Raw genomic sequence first — 21,588 nt, 5'->3', positions numbered from 1 at the left:
GCTGACCACTGAGCCACGACGGAAACTTCCCAAAGAACAATTTAGAATCTGTGAATATCTAGCTCCTGGTAGTTAACTCCATTTTCAAGAGACTAGTGAAACACTTATTAACATCAATCACCCTAAAGTATCAGATCATTTGAAAACCTCTTCACAGTGGACTTTGGAATGCAAACTGTTAGGGAATGATTTTTTTTTTTCATAGGGTTGTTTCTTTTTTTAATGCTTTTCCACATATTGATAAATGAAAGTCAGTGCCTATTTCTTGCCACTAACCTCAGTGGGAGGCAGCCAGTTAGAAGAGGGAAGGGAGATATTTTTAAATTGCCAAAGTGAATCCTGGACCGAGACCACGTGTGGATAATTCAAAACGGATTAAAGTTCTTCTAAGAAGCCACTTTTCATGCTTCTCTCAACTGCTTCATGTGGACTCCTTCTCAAGGAAAAAAAAAAAGCACATTCTCTGGTTTTTCTATTTGTTTTTTCCTTGTCTAGACAGTAGTCTAAAAACTGAATATATTTGGGCATTAAAATGTTTTTTCTCCTATATGGGAAAAGAATTTAAGAATGTGTGTGTGTGTAACTGATTCAATTTGCTGTACACCTGAAACTAACAACATTGTGAATCAACTATACTCCAATAAAATGTATAAATAAATAAACAACTAAAATTTTTAAAATATTTCTGAACAAAAAAGTTTTTTGTGGAGTTCCTGTCATGGCTCAGTGGTTGGCCAATCCGACTCGGAACCATGAGGTTGCGGGTTTGATCCCTGGCCTTGCTCAGTGGGTTGAGGATCCAGTGTTGCCATGAGCTGTGGTGCAGGTTGTGAACGCGGCTCGGATCCCGGGTTGCTGTGGCTCTGGAGCAGGCTGGTGGCTACAGCTTCGATTCAACCCCTAGCCTAGGAACTTCCATATACCATGGGAGCAGCCCAAGATATTGCAAAAAAAGAAAAAGAAAAAGAAAAAAAAAAGTTTTTTGCCCTAATCTCTGTAAATCCAATTCACTCCTTCCTAACCATTCTAGTTTCAAATTTCCTCCTCCCACAACTCACAGCAACGTCATTGCAAATGTTCGCAATGCCAAAGGCAGATTTTGAAGGTCACAGGGAGCTAGGTAAGCATATCTCAACCTTTGAGCTCCTAATCCCTTTTGGAGTAGGATAAATATTTTCTGATTTCATCAACTCCTGGATGCTATGTTTTCTGGGAGTCTTGCACAATGGCTTTAGATGCAGCGTTCTGGTTCCCCTCCAGCTGGTACATCAGAAACCCGCCCCCCCCCCCTTCTACCTGGAGTTATCCATTTCTTTAGAATAGCACCTTTGGTCAAACTTGGGGTCACCTCTACATGAGTTACTGCCTTTTGTTTCAGTTCCATTAATCTGTATTTCCTGTTGCCCTGTGGATCCAAAAAGAACCATTGCCAGACCATCTTGGCAACAGCCACCCCCCCGTGGGGCTCCCCCACTTCTCTCCAGTTTGGGTCTAACATCTCCATTCTTTCACCCCCATATTCAATTCTCTTGCCCATCTCGCCACCTCCTTTCTTCCTTCATTTATATCCTGCATCTCCAGCTCCACTTGTTTGAAAACCAAACTCATCACCTGCTTTCTTCTACCTCCCAATGAATTCCTCACACCCTGCCTCTTTACCTCTAGGTCTTTTTGGTGATTTCCTTCCCATTTCCTTTGCTCCAGTGTTAAAGCAAGTTTTAAACCCCATTCATTCTTCTTGCACCGTCTCTCCCATTTCCTCTGCCTCCTTTCTGTTCCCCTGGACCACTCCCAACGTTCATGTGCAGGGAGGTGCAGATAGAAACTAGTGTAACACCCTCCAAGCCTCTCTGTCTCTCTTGTCTCCTTTCCATCTGCCAGATTATCACCAAATTAATCTTTACCAAGTCCTATTTTGATTACATCAGCTGAGCCCTGACTCAAAAAAGAGGAAGACACCTTCCCCCAGCCCCCAGGGTAGTAAAGAAAAAAACAAAACAGTCTTCAGAGAGAGAACCAAGATGGAAAAACAAATTTTTCTGACTCCCAAATCTTCTATGCCTAGCCACAAGGCGAAGGTACTTCCTTGCTGGATTTCTTCAAATAGGTTTATTTCACAGGTAAAACCGGACCTCCCCCCCACCCCCACCATGCTAGAAGGGCTACACCTAAACCATGAATGTGCTTATAAAGAGCCCATATGAAAAAGGACCAGTTCCTGGCATCTTCCTGTCTTTACTCTCTGTCCCCCGTTTTGCTGACAATGCAAAACCTGACTAGAAAAGCACAGAAATGAAATCACATAGAGGGACCTATCCCAGGACCGCATCGGCCGGCCAATCAATGATGGGCAGCTGTCAAGGGCGCGGATGAAGTGCAGGAATTATGTGTGAGATGAACGTGCTTCTGAGCTCCTCTTCACAAACCCTCCAGAATGGTTGCCATGGTGCCCCCAGTTACTGTGGCAAAATAGCGTCTTCGCCTGGCTGCCAGCACCATCTGTTAAGTATGTCCTGAAAGCCTCGTCCTGCATGTGCCCCAAGTGTAAAGATGGAGAGTGAAGCCTAGGTCCTTCTGTTAATTTAGGGGTGACTTTTAAAATTCATTAGAAAGGGTGGACTTTTAAGGACAAATAGAAACATGATGATTTTGAAGAGTTTAAAATGACATATTAAAATGCTTATAAAATTATCTAAAGTGTTAAAGCAAGATACAAAATTGTTTCTCAATGTGTTCTCAACTTTGTAAGTAGATATGCAGATATTTATGGAAAACTGCGTGGGAAAAAGATGGGAAGGAAATATGCCAGGATGTTTATAGTGATTGTCGCTTGAGAGGGAATTTTGAAGGCTTGTTTTTACATTTCTGTCCCTTTGTTTACTCTTACAATGTTCCTTAAGGAGTAGGTGTTACTCTTAGAATTTTAAAAAGTAATATAGAAATTTTATGTGTTGCCTTTTGCTTAAAAAGGTAATACATTCGCATGGTCCGAAAATTAAAATAATAAGGTGCACCTCGCCTCCGCTTTTGTCCTTATCATGCCACCCCTCTAAGAATAACTACTCATTTCATTCTCCTCTGTCTCCTTCCTGGCTTTCTTTACGAGGACAGAAGCATATATGATGGATGCATGCTGTTATTTTCTCCCTTTTGCTTACACATTCACTGCTTTGCCATTTGCTCTTTTTTCCCCTCTTAATTTATCTCAGTGATAATTCCACCGAAATATGTAAATACAATTTGTTTTCACGGCTGCATAGTATTCCACTGTGCAATAGTCTGCCTTTTATTCAACCAGTTCCCTGTGGATGGGTATTGGGGTTGTTTCCTGGTTTTCACTATTTTAAAAGGGAAGCTGCAGTGAATAATCTTGTACATGTCTCATTTTTCAAGTTTGCAAATGACTGCATCGGGTAAATACACAGAAATAAGATTTTTTTTTTTTAAATGACAGTGCCTGAGGCATATGGAAATTCTTAGGCCAGGGATTGAATCTGAGTGTGATCTACTAATCATTGCAATGCTGGATCCTTTAACCCACTGCACCAGGCCAGGGATCAAATCTGAGTGTGATCTACTAGTCATGGCAATGCTGGATCCTTTAACCCACTGCACCAGGCCAGGGATCAAATCTGCTCCTCCACAGCGACCCAAGCTACTTCAGTCAGATTCTTAACCCACTGAGCCACAGTGGGAACTCTGTATTTGTCTCTTTTTCAGAAAGTTTTTTTTAAAAGGGGGTATAATTAACATACAACATTATATTAGTTTCAGGTGTACAACGTAATTATTCCATATTTATACACCCTAAGAAAGAAAGGATCTCCACAATAAGTCTAGTTAACATCCGCCATCACTCATAGCTACAAAATTTTTTTTCCTGTGATGGGAATTTTTAAGATGTGTTCTCTTAGCGACTTTTAATTATGCGATACAGCATTATCAACTCTAGTCGCAGGTTGTATATTGTATCCCCAGGACTTATTTACTCTATAACTGGGACTTTGTACCTGGAGACCCCCTCATCCATTTATTCCCCCACCCCCCAACCCACCCCAAACCACCAAACCTGTCCTCTGTATCTATGAGCTCAGTTTTTTGTTTGGGGAGTTTGTTAAGATTTCATATCTACATGAGACCATAGGGTACTTGTCTTTCTCTGTCTGACTTGTGTTTGTCATTTTAATAGATTTTATCAAATTGACCCCAGCAGTAGTTGTACCTCTTTTTTTTTCTTTCAGGGCATCTCTTTTTTTTCATCTGTGGCATATGGAAGTTCCCAGGCTAGAGACTGAATCGGAGCGGCAGCTGCAGGCCTGCACACCACAGCTCACGGCAAAGCTGCCGGATCCTTAACCCACTGAGCGAGGCCAGGGATCGAACTCATGTCCTCATGGATACTAGTTGGGTTTGCTACCACTGAGCCGCACCGGGAGCTCCAGTAGTTGGACTATTTTGAACGCCCACCAGCAATGTTTGTGAGATCCTGTTTCTCCCCTTGGCCAACATGTATATTGTCCAACTTTTATATTTAATCTTTTGTATTTAATAAATTAAGATGGTATTTAAGCATCATTTTAATCTTTTGTGGGGGTGGTTGATATCTTTCACACATTTAAGGACGGTTTGTATTTCTTTATCTATTTGATTCCTTTGCTCATTTTTTCTAATGGATCACTGGTTTTTTTCCTCTTAAAAGAAAGAGGATTAGTCCTTTGTTTTTCATGTTTTTTTCATATAATTTTTAAAAAATTAATATAACTTTAAAGAAAGAACGCTCCACGGGGAACTTAGGAAAAGAGCTCCTTCAGATCAACTAATTCGTGGTACAGGGAAAAATAATTTAAAAAATAATAGTTATTAGGAGGATTTCCCAACGTGGCGCAGTGGAAACAAATCCAACTATGAACCATGAGGTTTCGGGTTCGATCCCTGGCCTCGCTCAGTGGGTTAAGGATCCAGCATTGCTGTGAGCTGTGGTGTAGGCTGGCAGCTATAGCTCTGATTAGACTCCTAGCCTGGGAGCCTCCATATGTCGTGGGTGCAACCCTAAAAAAAAAAAAGACAAAAGGAAAAAATAATAGTTATTAGATTTTTCTAAGAAAACCTAAGAAAGCAAAGGGGAAAAAAGATCACCCAAATTGAGTTATTCCTGGACAACACCTTGGTATGTATTCACTGTTTTCTTCTGTCTTACATAAATGAAGATATTACATACACCCAACATACTACGTACATAATCTATATTGCATGTGTATCAACAAATAAAGCAAAGCCCATCTGAGGGCTTGAAGATTCAGATAAAATGACTATTTAAATTTAGGTTGATGGGGGATTTCCTGTTGTGGGAAACGAATGAATCTGACTAATATCCATGAGGATGGGGGTTCAATCCCTGGCATCGATCAGTCAGTCGGGATCTGGCATTGCTGTGAGCTGTGATGCGGGTTGCAGACACAGCTCAGACCTGGCATGGCTGTGGCTGCTGTTGTGTGGCCGGCACCTGCACCTCCGCTTCAACACCCAGCCTGGGAATTTCCATATGCCAGAGGTGCGGCCCTAAAAACGGAAAGAGAGAGAGAGAAAGGGAGGGAGGAAGGAAGGAAGGAAGATTATGTTGATTAAAGAGCCAGAAAGAAAGGAAGGAAGGAAGGAAGGAAGGAAGGAAGGAAGGAAGGAAGGAAGGAAGACGAAAGAAAGAAAGAAAGAAAGAAAGAAAGAAAGAAAGAAAGAAAGAAAGAAAGAAAGAAAGAAAGAAAGAAAGAAAGAAAGAAAGAGAGGAAGAAAGAGAGGAAGAAAGAAAAGGTATGTTGATTAAAGGTCAGCCAGAAATTCCTTTTGTGATCCCTGTGGAAGTCTTTCCAAAAGTTGCCAATCCCCTTCCTGCCTGAGGGAGGGTTCTGCTTGTTGCCTAATGGAGGGCAGTTCCCGGAGTGAGGACCCTGCCCTGCCCCAGGGTGAATCTTCTGAAGGGCGCGGGTCTCTCATTCAACGTTAGATGAGAAGATGCCTGAACAGAGCCTGCTTTGGGTCAGAATCCAGGAGCTCCCAGGGAAGTTCATTTTAAATCCTACACTCACTGGGGTTAGTAGATGCAAACCATAGATAGCATTTGGAGGGGATGTGCAATAAGATCCTGCTGTACAGCGCAGGGAACTATATCCAATCACTTGTGATGGAACGTGATGGAGGATAATGTGAGAAAAAGAATGTCTGACTGGGTCAGTTTGCTGTACAGCAGAAATTGACAGAACGTTGTAAATCAACCATAATAAAAAACTTAAAAAAATAAATCCTACACTCATGATGTCCACTTCACTTGCTCAAAAAAAAAAAAAATAATAAAGTGCTCAGATGGCACCTATGCTCCAGGTGCTTCGGGGAGACAGATAGTAGCCTATAAACCACAACATGCAATCATTTTGATCATGATACATGGACTGGTAACTAGGATCTTGCCGGAAAGCACACCTGAGCAGGTGCCATTACTCAGAGACCTGCGGGGGTTCTGGTCTACGCTTGGAAAGACTTCCACCCTGGCCTAGAGGAACCACCTCTGTCGAGGGGAGAGATGAGGAAGGGAGGGCAGAGGGGAGGCTAAGGCAAGAATGTGGATAAGAAATGATGCTGTTTGGACCAGAGTGGAAGCAGCGGAGAAAGACGTAGGGGAATTGCAATCTATTTTGAAGGGAGAGCTGAGAGGAGCTGCTGCTGGATCACAATGATTAAAAACAAGGCCATAGATGGCTATAGACCAAACGAAGTCTGATTTTTCAAAAAACAAAATAAGTGGTTTGTGTGCTTTAAAAAAAAAAAAGTTAGAAATTTTTACACCAACTATGGAGATGCGGCAGCCCAAAAAAATGCCCTCCCCAAAGATACCCACTGCAAACTCCCGGAACCTGGGAAGTGACCTTATTTGGAAAAGGGGTCTTTGCAGATGTAATTAGGATCATCTGGATCTCATCTAGAGTGGACACTCAATCCAGTGACAAGTGTCCTTGCAGGAGAGAAGCAGCGGGAAACCACAGAGATGGGAGAGAGGCAGGCAGTGTGACCAGCGAGACGAGGCAGAGGTTGGGGCTGTGGTCCTTGGCACCTGGCAGCCCCCAGAAGCTGGAAGAGGCTGAGAGGAATTCTCCACCAGAGCCTCCAGAGGCATGGGGGCCCAGCCTGCACCTCAATTCAGATGGTGAAAGAATACATTTCTGTGGTTTTCAGTTACCCAGTCCTTGGAAATTTGTTATAGCAGTCATGGAAATTAATACAGGAGAAATGGAGGAACGTTTCATGAATATTATTTTATTTATCTACTCATGGGGTGTCTCCTCACCCTCCCCTCATGAAAATATGCTCCATGAAGACAAAGATTTCTGTCTGTTGTTTCACCACCATGTCCCAGAGTCTAGAAAAGTTCCAGCCAGGTACGTGGCAGGTAGTCCGTATGTATGTGTGGACCAAATTCCTAGTGGAGATGCGATTTGAGAGGTATTCGCGGCATGAGCTGTAAAGCCTGGGATGAGACACATTCAAGGTGGAGGGATGGATCTTGATAAAGAGCCAGAAGGCAGGAGCCCTGAGCAGAGTGGGTCCACCATGGTTCTGAGGTTCGGAGGGTTCTTCCTGCTGGAAATGGCAGCTCCTACCAGCTTCTGGAGGAAGAAGGATGATGCTTCAGGACAGGACACCCTGAGGGTGGGTTCATTCAGCGGACAGTGGGGAGCACTGAAGGTTTTAGCAGGAAATTGACCTGATAAAAATGGTATCAAGATTTCAGAGTTCCCATCGTGGCGCCGGGGACCTGAATCCAATTAGGAACCATGAGGTTTCAGGTTCAATCCCTGGCCTTGCTCAGTGGGTTAAGGATCTGGTGTTGCCATGAGGTTGCAGATGCCGCTTGGATTCTGAGTGGCTGTGGTGTAGGCCAGCAGCTGTGGCTCCGATTGGATCCCTATCCCGGGAACCTCCATATGCTATGGGTGCGGCCCTAAAAAGCCAAAAAAAAAAAAAAAAGAATTTTATCTGTATCTTATAACTACCTCGGATATTACTCTTTGGATCTTATATGCTGGTGGGTTCTTCTTTTTCTCAGTTGCTTAATGTGGTTATAATTGTTCATTACAAATAGTTCTTTTTTAACGCCAGCCTAACTCCAAGGGGGAAATCTATTGTTTTCCAGTTCTTTTGATTTAACATTTATTCTACTTTCTCAGCATTTTCATGCCATCCCACGATTTCCTTGTATTTTGCCTTGGCCATCCTAAATACCAGCCCCGCCCCCTATTTATGTATTTCATTTTTGGCAATTAATAAATGCTCTTTCCCCAACTCCCTTTATCCATTACTGAGTTGCTCGTTTTGCTTTTGTCGGTTCCTTCAGTTACAAAACATGTGGCTTTGCCATGGTTGATTATAACTGACTAGCAATATTTATATAACATTTCATCTCCAGGGCTTCAGGGCTTTTCCACATTTCTTTAAGAACTCTTTTGTGGGCTTCTTTTTTTCCCTTTCGCATGCATCGTATTTAAGTAGCAATTTATTTTTCACTTCAAACATTGTTCCTATCATCATTTTTCCCCCCTCTTAAGTATTCCTTATTAGCTCTTTTTGAATTCCAGCTCTTTCTCTCACCACCGTTTCAGCTGTTACAGTTTATCAAGACCTCCCTCCCCCGCCCGCCCCATTACCCAGGTTCCCCTGCTCTCCTTGGGCAGGTGTGAGAATTAGGATCTTATGAACACATCAAATGCACAGGAAACCTAAATATTGTCTTCACCTTAAACTTAATATTTATTTTATTTATTTATTTTTTGTCTTTTTGTTGTTGTTGTTATTGTTGTTGTTGCTATTTCTTGGGCCGCCCCCGCGGCATATGGAGGTTCCCAGGCTAGGGGTCGAATCGGAGCTGTAGCCACCGGCCTACGCCAGAGCCACAGCAACGCGGGATCCGAGCCGCGTTTGCAACCTACACCACAGCTCACGGCAACGCCGGATCGTTAACCCACTGAGCAAGGGCAGGGACCGAACCCGCAACCTCATGGTTCCTAGTCGGATTCGTTAACCACTGCGCCACGACGGGAACTCCTTTTCTTTCTTGCTTTTTTTTTTTTTTTTGTCTTTTGTTGTTGTTATTGTTGTTGTTGTTGTTGTTGTTAAACTTCATATTTATGACTGTAGCTCAGTTCAAGGTTCTTTCTGTTTGTTTGTTTTTCACCTTTCAAGTTTTTCTCCAAAGCTCTTATTTTGAAGGATGGATAACATTGAGAATGATACAAGGGACAAATCCTTAAGTAAAATATTTGAAAATGCTTCAGAACGATGAAGTCTAGTGATTCAAGATCACCTCAGAAAAGTTTGGAGGCTCTAGGAGTTCCTGTCGTGGCTCAGTGGTTAACGAATCCAACTAGGAACCACGAGGTTGTGGGTTCGATCCCTGGCCTTGCTCAGTGGGTTAAGGATCCGGCGTTACTGTGAGCTGTGGTGTAGGTCACAGATGCGGCTTGGATCCCACGTTGCTGTGGCTGTGGCGTAGGCCAGTGGCCACAGCTCCGAATTAAACCCCTAGCCTGGGAACTTCCATATGCCATGGGAACAGCCCTAGAAAAGGCAAAAAGACCAAAAAAAAAAAAAAAAGTTTGGAATGGAAATTCTAACAATTATCTGTTATAAGAGTCAACAAAATATCGAAACACGTGTTTCCACAGCTTTTCAGAACCAACAAATTTCAAAGAAGAAACAGAACTTCAAGAGCCATTAAAGACAGCCAGTGCTCCTGAGACGAATGCATGGACTCAATCATTACATTTTGATTTGAAAGAACACATGAATTTTAGAAAATTGCCCAACTTTAGTGAATAATCTCTAAAAGAAAAGGGAAAAAAGGCGGTAACATGATAGTTTCTACATTATCATTCTGTTTGACTTCCAGTTTTGAAGAATTTTTTTAATTGCAAAAGCATTCAGAAGCACACACTGTTTTTTTTCCAAAGCCCAGATTTCTGCCTTGCTACATCTGAGAACAAGCAGAAAACCTGCATTTCTCTTAGGAAACCAAGAGCCCCTAAATGCTATGATCAAAGCAGGTGGACAAGTGATTTGGGAACCAGCCTGCGAGTTTCTCAATACTGATTGTCTCCTTTCAGAATAAAAGAATATACAGGAGGCCTCTTTGTGCAGCTCTGTAAAGAATATGCCTTTCTAGAACATAAGATAGAGTTCGAATGATAACTCTGTCACTAAGAAGGTGTCAACAGTCATTTAACACCACTCATCCACTTCCTTTTCGTCAGAAACAGAAGATGGCTTTATTTTCCTTCTTGAACCTGGAAGGCTCCAGCTAAGTGTCCTCCTGGGGTAATAGGGAATTTCAATGCCAGGGTCACTCCTGGCATTGTTAGGAAGAGGGAACTACTATCTTGGTGACCCTGCTGTTAAAGTAAGAAAATCTTTACTCCCCCAGGAATAGCGGGGTGGCCGTGGTTCACCAGAACTGCCCAAAGCCCTCTCCTCCCCTCGGGGAGAAACCCTAGACCACAATCTCCTTTCATAAGGATGAAGAAGAGCGTTCTTTAGCAGTGAGATGGATACTCTTTCCTGCTGACAAGGCCATAAGTTTAGTAAATCCTGCAACGGAGTCACTCTTTGTGATCATCCCTGGCGAGCACAAGAACATGATAAGTGACTATCTAGCATCTTCCTAACCTGCAAGGGTGTAGCATTTCTTCATCCTACAAACCAAAACAGCTTTGTGACACCAAGAAATTAATTCTCAACTAATGCATACTCCCAGGAATAAGAGCTTAGTAATTTTTTTTTCGGTCGTCTTTTTGTCTTTTAGGGCCGCACCTGAGGCATATGGAGGTTCCCAGGCTAGAGGTCGACTCGGAGCTACAGCTGCCGGCCTACACCACAGCCACAGCCACACGGGATCCAAGCCGCGTCTGCGACCTACACCACAGCTCACGGCAACGCCAGACCCTTAACCCACTGAGCGAGGCCAGGGATCAAACCTGCAACTTCATGGTTCCTAGTCAGATTTGTTTCCACTGCAGCACGACAGGAACACCCATGGAATAATCTTAATAACACTATCTTAGTAATAAGAATAGCTCTGATTTTTGTATGCACTTTCAGTGTATCAGGCCCACACAAAGTGTTTTTACTCATGCTATCCTATTGAATTGTCACAATCACCCAGGAAAATCAGTATCTATTTTATGGATAAAAGGCTAATAATCTGAGAAGTTGAAAACCTCCAATATTCTCATTCCAAAGTTTTTGCTCTGGTCTACTACAGGGCACCTCCTTCAGCTTGAATTATAGAATATACGTTTATGGTTTCTGGAATATTTGTATCAAATATTGCTTGAAGGGTGCAGTTGGCTGAGACTCATCTTTTTCAATTCAGATTATCGGATATGACTTCTGTTGAAATGGTATTGATGCCCCATTTCTACTCCTTGCCTTGGACCCAGCCCTCTGTAGTCAACATATTCACATTCTCAGGGAACATATAAATTGGACCCAATATTGCTCATATAGTTTATCCTCCTGCGAAGAGGGTTATGAAATAATTTTAAAATTTAAAGGACTATAAAGTACTTTGCAAATATAAAAATTAAAGTAATTTGTAGCACACACTGAAAGCAAAAAGGGTTATATAAATGCTAAATAATAATATTGTAAAGCACCTACATTTTGTGATAATAAGCACTATATAAATGCTAAGTAGAACCGAATAGAAAATGTAGTGTTTTGAATTGGCTCATGAGTGTATCAGGCTTCTTGTGTTCCATACACACAAACGTATTATACCTGGGACTTGCAGCAAAAATACAAAAGCAAATACTTATCTTTTTTCCTAATTTTGTAGCTGTGCTAGTCACTCTAATACTGCAATTCTCTAAATCATGGTGTATCTAGGAAGACGGGCCTTTTTCCAGTTATCTATTACTGGGTAACAAGTCATCCAAAACTCAGCAGCTTAAATCAGCAAGTATTTTTTATTACTGCTCATGATTCTATGTGCTGCCTGGGCTCAGTTAGGCAGTTCTTCTATTCCACATGGTTCAAATTGGGTTGTAGTCATTTGGAGGCTCAACTGGGCTGGAATACCCAAGATGGCTCCTTTGAATGTCTGCTGGTTTGTGTGAGCTGTTTGCTGGTTGCTCAGCTAAGGCTTGACTGAAGTGCCTCAGTTCTCCATCACTGGCCTTTTTATGGGGCTGGAGTTCTCAGACCATAGTGGCTGGAAATATTTCAAGCAGACACGCAGCTTATTGAACCTCTGCTTGCACTATGCTTGGCAATGTCCCATTAGCTGAGGCAAGTCCTGAGACCAAGCCTGGACTCAATATGGCAAAGGCCTACACATGGCATGACTACCCAATGGGGTGGTTAAATAGGATCCACCGTTGTAATAGTCCACCACAGAGCTATCACCAGCTTTGCAAATATCCTCATATCCCAGAGTGATACCAAAACAGATGACACCCTTGCCACCACCACTGACGCCAGCACAACAAAGAACTAGAATAGAAATCAGCAAAGTTTAAAACAATCATTAGCCAGGTACAAGGGATCTCAGTGATGGCCTCGGTTAAATGACCATGTAGGACTCGATGGGATGCTAGTGGCTGAGGAATGATGGCACCCTGGCAACCACAGAACTCTACAACCCTCCTGTATTACTTAGCAATATATTCAGCTGCAAGAAGCATGAAAGACAATCTCAGGGACTTATTTTTCTCACATAATAGGAAGTCCAAAAACAGATGATTACTCAGATTGGTTCTACAATTCAATAATGCAATTTGAGGCCTTTCCTGCATGGTCACAAGATTGCTGCCCCTGCTCCAGGCATTACAGCTGAGATCAAATCAGAAAGGAGAGAGAGCGGAGCCAGCATCAGCTCAGGTGGAAGCAAAAGCTTTCCTGGAAAGTTCCAGCTGGCTTTCTCTTAGACAGTCTCCAGCTGGCTGTCTCATTGGCCACAACTGGTTACCCCAGCTGCAAAGGAGGCAGAGAAAGAGGGTATATCAGCACTTTGCTAACAAGGAAGTTGGGGGAGTTATATTCGTTAAAAGCAGTGTCTGTCACAACCTCAATTTTCATAAATGACTCCAGAAAAAGGAGGAATCCTGAAGTATCTGAGATGAAGCATTATAATCTTTTTTTTTTTTTCTTTATGGGGCCACACCTGCGGCACATGGAAGTTCCCTGGCTGGGGTTGAAGGAGCTACAGCTGCCAGCCTACAACAGATCCCCAACCCACTGGGAGAGGCCGGGGATCAAACCTGCATCCTCATGGATATTAGTTGGATTCCCTTCCACTGTACCACAACAGGAACTCCAGGCATGACAATTTTAATAGAATGGGGTCTTAAAATCTGAATTAAGTTATTCTAAAGAAAAACAAAGTTAAGTGCAGCCGCTATGATTAAACAATGCCTTTAAAGGGTTGCTCCCTGGCATGAAGCAAGCAAATGTTAGCTGTGGCAGTAAAGATGATGTAATGGTGGCAGAGATGAAGATATTAATTATTACTACAACTGGCATGAGATAAATTAAGGTTTACCCATCCATCCAACAAAAACATATTGAGCTTTTTCTTTAAACAAGAGCCTTTCCAATTCAAATGCCAGGAAACAAAGAATTTAATGGGTGATTCATATGGCCAGGGAAAAATGCAAGCATTTATTTTGGATACAGCATTGAGAATAAAGTGCTTTGGAAAGGGCAGTCCTAGTCATTTGGAATGCAATTCATTCTCTCCAGGAATAAAGCTATGGGCATGGCAAACATCAGGTCCTCAGAAGAAAGACATTTTTGTTGCATTAATAACTTCAGTAAAAATAACGGTAAACTTTTGACTGGGGCAAAGACATACAGATACAAAATAGAATTGAGCTAAGCAAGAATATTTCTGTTTAAAAACACGTCAGGTTTTGGTTGTCTGTGGTTTTGTTTGATTTGGTTTGGTTTTTAGAGTCATCAGCAAAAGATAAAAGTAGATACAGAAAAACCACACACAAAAACCCCTTTGGCAGAATGTCTTCACTGTGGGATTGTGTCGGCTCTTTGTAATTAAAAAGGACACAGGTTTATTGTTCAGCTCAGGCACGTCTGCTGGGCCAGCTCTCAGGGCCCAGGTTGAAAATGAAAACCAAAACAGGTAACAGAAGCCCAAAGAAGTGCACAAAGTTCCCTGGGTATAAGAGAAGAACCCAGGTTGAAGAGAAGGTAGTTGAATTGTTGGGAAGATTAATAAAATAGATTTCATGAAGGGACACGGGAAAAAATGAATCACAAATGATCTTTTGGAAACTGGCCAGGAAAACAAGAGATAGAAGGTTCATAAGTGTTACTTCGAACAAAATACAAAACGCTTCCTTGGAAGGGAGAACTTTGTTTAAGCCCTTCCAGGAGAGAAATGGAAGGAAGGAAAAGGAAGAGAAGCCGAAGGGGTGGGGGGGGGGGGGCTGCGGGGAGAGGGTGGAGAAAGCCATCAATAAAGAGAAACTGCAGACCCAGACCGGGAGAGGCAAGTCTAACAGAGTCTGAGTCCCGGAAGGAGGAGGAATACAGGAAACAGCACACTGCTAGATGGGGAGAAGCGATGCGATGCCCAGGCCAATTTTAAGAAGATAAAGGCAAAAGGAAATTTGGAGAGCTCTTTCCAAATCACTGGTCAGAATGGCCATCATTAATAAGTCTACAAATAGCAAATGCTAGAGAGGGTGTGGAGAAAAGGGAACCCTCCTGCACTGTGGGTGGGAATGTAAATGGGTACAACCACTATGGAAAACAGTATGGAGGTGCCTCAGAAAACTAAATATAGAACTACCATATGATCCAGAAATCCCACTCCTGGGCATATATCTGGGCAAAACTTTCACTGAAAAAGATGCATGCACCTGTATGTTCACTGCAGCACTATTTACAATAGCCAAGACATGAAACAACCTAAATGTCCAACACAGATGAGTGGATTAAGAAGATGTGGTATATCTACACAATGGAATACTACTCGGCCATAAAAAAGAACCAAATAATGCCATTTGCAGCAACATGGATGGAACTAGAGACTCTCATTCTAAGTGAAGTAAGTCAGAAAGAGAAAGACAAATACCATACAATATCACTTATATCTGGAACCTAATATATGGCACCAATGAACCTATCTACGGAAAAGAAACAAACTCACAGACATGGAGAACGGACTTGTGCTTGCCAAGGGGGAAGGGGAAGGAGTGGGATGCACTGGGAGTTTGGGGTTAGTAGATGCAAACTATTGCATTTGGAGTGGATAAGCAATGATGTCTTGCTGTACAGCACAGAGAACTGTATCTAATCATTTGTGATGGAACATGATGGAGGACAATGTGAGAAAAAGAATGTATACATATGTATGACGGGGTCACTTTGGCATACAGCGTACAGCAGAAATGGACAGAACACTAAATCAACTAGAGTAAAAAAGTTTTTTAAATATGGTAAAAGAATAATTTTTAATAATCAATAATAATTAAAGTTTCACCCCATCTTAATGTTAATATTAGATAAATATTATGTCTAAAAGCCAGTACTGTCTGCCAGACTAGTAGAGAAACAATGTAAGCTTCTGTACGAGGAATGAAGGAAATGCAGTTGTTCAAAATACATAATCAAGTGAAGAAGATGAAGGGTTATTAATAAGAATGAGAAGAAAGAAAGAATCTGATTTCAAGTTAAACAACTCTTACTTAAGCACCTACTGTAATTCAGGTCTGCACAAAGAGAGATACACACATGGAAAGGAATTGCATATGTGTCTTGGAAAATGATAATAGAGTTGGAAGTAACTTAAAAGTAACTTTTGGGAGTTCCCCTCATGGCTCAGCAGAAACTGACTGGTATCCATGAGGATCAGGTTCAATCCCTGGCTTTGCTCGGCAGGTTAAGGATCCGGCATTGCCGTGAGCTGTGGTGTAGGTCACAGACATGGCTTGGATCTGGCATTGCTGTGGCTGTGGTGTAGACCAGTGGCTACAGCTCCAATTCAGCCCCTCCCTGGGAATTTCCATATGCTAAGGATGCAACCCTTAAAAAAAAAAAAAAAGAAGATAGTGCAAACTTTGAAGCATCAAATATTTAGAGTCAATCTGAAAGAGAGTGAAATTAGTTAGATATGTGTATGAATACTCTGGAACAAAACTATAGGAATGTAGGCCAGCAGAATGAGTAAAACATGTTGACAAATAGTAATTAGGTTGAAAAAATGAGATTACACAACCTTTTCTAATTATATTATTCATTGATTATTTATTCATTCTTTTAGTTGTTCAGGCATCAAATGGGTATTTAAGGTTGACTCTGTATCAAGCCCTGGGCTGGCTGCTGGAGTTTAAAAGTCAGGTAGCAAAGAATCTCTGCCAGTGAGAAAATGGTCTCATGGGGGGAAACAAATGCATCTTGATATAGGAAAGGTAGGAAGGACACTCTCATTTTTGGGGTGTCTGCTATGTGACAAGGATTGGGCAGTATGCTGGGTACCGGCACATATGACTTCATACGTGATAACAGCTAAAGTCAGTTTCTTAAAAAGTGGAAAATTTGTCTGGGGCCCAGAAAATTGTTCATCCTCCATATAATGACCAGAAAAAAATGCAAAACGTAACATGTCGAGAAATTGTCAATGGACTTTATTTTTAATAACAGAACTAGCTTTCAAGGGCTCCAGTCTCAGTGCCTGGGAGGAAAAGGACAGGAAAGAGGCAAGAGGGTGGGGTGGGCTTGAGAGAAAAATGAGTTGCATACGGTGATGTCTGAAGTGAATTGGGCAATGGACACACTCTTGATATGATTTTTTTTTTCAAAAGTCAAAGAGGTTTTAGGAGTTCCTGTTGTGGCCCAATGGGATTGGCAGCATCTTGGGAGCCCTGGGATTCAGGCTCCATCCCCAGCCCAGCACGATGGGTTAAGGATCTGGCGTTGCTGCAGCTGTGGCTTAGGTTGCAAGTATGGCTCAGATCTGATTCCTGGCCTGGGAACTCCATATGCCACAGGGCGGCCAAAAAAGAAAAAAAAAAAAAGTAAAAGAGGTTTTGGAATTTTGTGAAGGTCGGAACCAAAGACTAAAGGAAATTGTTTCCCTGATCTGGTTGTATGATTGGGTTGTGAGAAAAAGAACGTGTTCCTGGGTCTGATGCGTCACTGTTGGGCTGTGTGATGTGTGTGTAAAGACTCGCCGGCCGGCCGCCCGCCTCCCACTATCTCAACATAGGGCGGAGAGAAGCTGTTTCGGAGCCTGTTCCTTCGCATATTCAAAGATACGGCTGAAGCATTATTCTGAATCAGACACTATGTAAAGGAGTGTTCACATTTTTTTTTTTTTAAGATAAGAGTGGAAGACATTTAAATCCGGAGACATTGATTTCATGATAGTTTTTCATAGTAAGATTTATACAAGGCTCCTTCCGGAATAATTGACAAGAATAGCAAAATGCATGAGATTTCAGTGTACACAGAAAATAACTGACATATTCTAGTTTGTGCAGCAATTTACTGTTTATAAAGATGTCATAAATCACTCACAGAAAGGAGATTTACTCAAGAAATAAAACAATCTGGATAGCTACTGGAGAAAAGCAAAGTTGATCGCTACATCTCCATATGCCAAAACAAACTTCAGAGAGATGAAGATTTAAATATAAAAAATAAACATAACAACTAGAAGAAAAGATACAATGTTTTTTACTTTACATGGGAAAAGGACATTCAAGAATGAAATCAAGGGAGTTCCTGCTGTGGCTTGGCCCAACCAGTATCCATGAGGATGCGGGTTTGATCCCTGGCCTTGCTCAGTGGGTTAAGGATCCAGCATTGCTGTGAGCTGTGGTGTAGCTCTCAGATGCGGCTAGGACCTCGTGTCGCTGTAGCTGTGGAGTAGGTGGGCAGCTGCAGCTCTGATTCAGCTCTAGACTGGGAACTTCCATGTGTCACAGGTGAGGCCCTAAAAAGACAAAAAAAAAAAAGAAAAAAGAAAAAAATGAAATCAAAGGCTGAAATATACGAAGGGAATATTAATAGACGTAATTTGTGAAAACATTTAAAACTTCAATGTATCTTTTAGAATCATAATTCACTTAAAGGCCCAAAACAAAGGATAGATAAATTACATCATATCTGACAGATTATTTGCTATATAGACAGCATTTATTAATAAAAAATCAATACTGCAACATAAAAAATGAGCAGACAAGAATATCAAATCATACATAATACACACACACACACACACACGCACAAATAACCAATAAACATAAAAAGATTCAGCTTTACCATAATTAAAGATAGCATTTCACCTATGAAATTGATTTAAAATGTTTACAAAGTATAATGTCAGTGTTGTCAAGGAAACAGGAAAAAGCATTCACAGTATCACAATATTTTGTAGGTAATATAGAAATATGTAAAAATACGCTGAAAGATAATAAGAAACGTCTTTCGTCTTGGTAATCCTTTTAGCAATCTGTTCTAAGAGTTTAATTACAAGTGCTTCTAAAATTGTATATAAATGGGTTTTCAGCATATTTTAAACATAGCATTATTTTTAATCGAAAATAACATAAATGACTCATGATCTGGAAATCATGAGCCACTCCTAAGCAGATATGAAAAGGCATTTTTTTTTTTTTTAGGGCCGCACCTGCGGCATATGGAGGTTCCTAGGCTCGGGGTCGAATTGGAGCTACAGCTCCTGGCCCATGCCACAGACACAGCAACGCAGCATCTGAGCCACATCTGCGACCTACACCATAGCTCATCACAATGCCGGATCCTTAACCCACTGAGCGAGGCCAGGGATCGAACCTGCATCCTCATGGATGCTAGTCAGATTTGTTTCCGCTGAGCCATGACGGGAACTCCTAAAAAGTTCTATTTTTAAAGAATATTGTAAGATATGAAAATATATACTTGCCCTAATTGTGGAGAAAGAGGAACCCTACAATCATTGTGATCTTCATTTTTATAAATTGCCAAACGCCAGGAGATTTGTTCTTATCTTTCCCAGATTTCCACTTTGCACATTAAAGATACTCAATAATGTTTACCGAATTTCAAAGAATATATGTGCACAAAAGAAGAGTAAAAGCAAACACAGCATACCAACATTAGTGTGTTTTAGGTGACAGGATTACAGGTGATTCTCAGTTTCTTCTATATACCTTATTTTTCAAGTTTTCTACAGAGAATTTTTATACCTTTTATGAATAAAGAAGTAATTTTATTGACGTGACTTATAAAAGATGTTCATAGAATTTTTTCAAGGAGGCCGCAGAGGATTTTTGGTTGCTGTGTGGATTTTTAAGAGACACCTCTCAGTTAGATAAATCAGAGTACTGTCGTTTTGATGACACAAAAGATGGCACCCTGGGAGGATGTGTTATACTGTGTCCTGGTGTTGGCAGCTAATGTGGCAGCATCTTTATGCTCCATGAGTGGATGGGAAACTAAAATCGGAGCAGGAGAGTGAGGGGAGTCTGCCCACTGTATTAAAGGCAACTTGAAATTGACCCATAAAGCCCTCCTGCGTCTTTATGTTCTCCGGACCCTTAACGAAGAAATAAAGAGAAGCTGAGTATGAAAACTGAGCATGAAGTTGATGGTAAAAATGGGAAAGGGCCGTGTGTAGCCTGATCCCAGTTCTGGGTTATGCCAGCTATGTTGCCCTGGCGATAAGGCAATCAGTGCCATTATTTGGTATTTGTAAGTGGCACATCAGAGAGAGTGGGGACAGAATCAAGAGGAAAATGTGTTGTCCGTATTGTGTGTGATATTGTCTATCAAGCCTGATTGTCCTACATCATGACCTCTGTGGGGGCAGAAAAGGTTTCTTCCTTTTGATTTTCATCGACATTAGCATAGGGACGAGTAGGTAGTGAAGGAAGCCAGACGCAGAAAGTTACATATTGTGAGACTCCATTTGTGCGACAGGTCCAGGAGAGACACATCCACAGAGACAGAATGAGGACTCGAAGGAAATGGGGAGCGACTGTTACCAGGCAACGGTTTCTTTTTGGGGTGAAGGAAGTGGGCTGGGAGAGTGTTGTTGACTGCCCAACTCTGTGAATATACAAAACTCCTCAAATTGCACACTTCATGTTTTATTTTTCATCATTTTTAATTTGGGGGCCGCACTTGCGGCATGCAGAAGTTCCCAGGCCAGGGACTGAAACTGTGCCCCTGTCACGGCAGTGACAATGCTGGATCCTTAACCCACTGAGCCACCAGGGAATCCCAGAACTGTACACTTTAAAGTGGTGAATTTTATGATCCGTAAACCATAGTTAGATTTGTTAAAAAACCATCTTTGAATAAGAGCGTAAGATCAGAGAAACCTATATGGAAGAGGTTTCATTGGGCAAAGGGGAGAAGCATTCTAGCCGGGTCTTCCCAGGCTAATCATTTGGTGATGAAACCTGGAGGAGTTTTTTTTGTTTTGTTTTGTTTTTGTTTTTGTTTTTTTGTCTTTTTGCTATTTCTTTGGGCCGCTTCCACGGCATATGGAGGTTCCCAGGCTAGGGGTCAAATCGGAGCTGTAGCCACCGGCCCACGCCAGAGCCACAGCAACGCGGGATCCAAGCCGAGTCTGCAACCTACACCACAGCTCACAGCAACGCCGGATCGTTAACCCACTGAGCAAGGGCAGGGACCGAACCCGCAACCTCATGGTTCCTAGTCAGATTCGTTAACCACTGCGCCACGACGGGAACTCCTGGAGGAGTTTTTAAACCTTGAAATTATGGAAGCAACAGAAGGATCCATCCACAGCAAATGATGCAAACTGCAACATATGTCATGAGGACAAAAGACATTTCATTACATAGATACGATGTTCGTATCTATATGTGTACTTAGTATATAAAATATATATTAGTGTCTAAAATTTACAGCTCATTCTGATGTTTACCTTCCATTTCTCGTCACGGAAAGGCTGATGCGGAGCTTTACAAGGCCCGGTTAGGGAGCAGTTTGTGTTATAAAACATTCTGGATGTGTCTTCTCTCTGTTCCTGTGGATCCCCTCACATATGTCACACTGTTAGTGTCTGCACGACACCTGCTCTGCAGTCATTATGTCTATATTCTAACCATTACTTCCTAAATTTTAATGAGAATGTTACACAAATCAGTGACATCTATGCGCCACTACTGATTGTCGGCATTTGATCACACACCTTATGTCTTCCTAAAGAACTAAACACCAGAATGAAATGATAATGGGTACGCTCATCAGAGCAAATAATTAAAAATAGTGTGTGTCATTGTAATCACTTTTAGGCACAATTTAATGGACTAGAAAAACAAAACAGGAAAATTTTCAGGTATTTGAGATGCAAGTAAGTATTAAGGCAACTATAATGCATCTTCACTAAAGAATAGCAAATAGTAAAAAAAGTTCACCAAACTGTGACATAGTTCTTGAATTATGTCAAAAACCCATATCTTTTTTTTTTCTCCTCTCGTGATTTTTATTTCTTCTACATGTTAGTAGTAGAGTGTGGGAGTGAGGGGAAAAGAATAAGTTACTTTAAACTCAAAA

Source organism: Phacochoerus africanus, chromosome 13, assembly GCF_016906955.1.
Source record: "Phacochoerus africanus isolate WHEZ1 chromosome 13, ROS_Pafr_v1, whole genome shotgun sequence".
NCBI classification, from domain to species: Eukaryota; Metazoa; Chordata; class Mammalia; order Artiodactyla; family Suidae; genus Phacochoerus; species Phacochoerus africanus.
The sequence above is the reverse complement of the archived record's forward strand: the minus strand, read 5'-3'. Positions refer to the sequence as shown.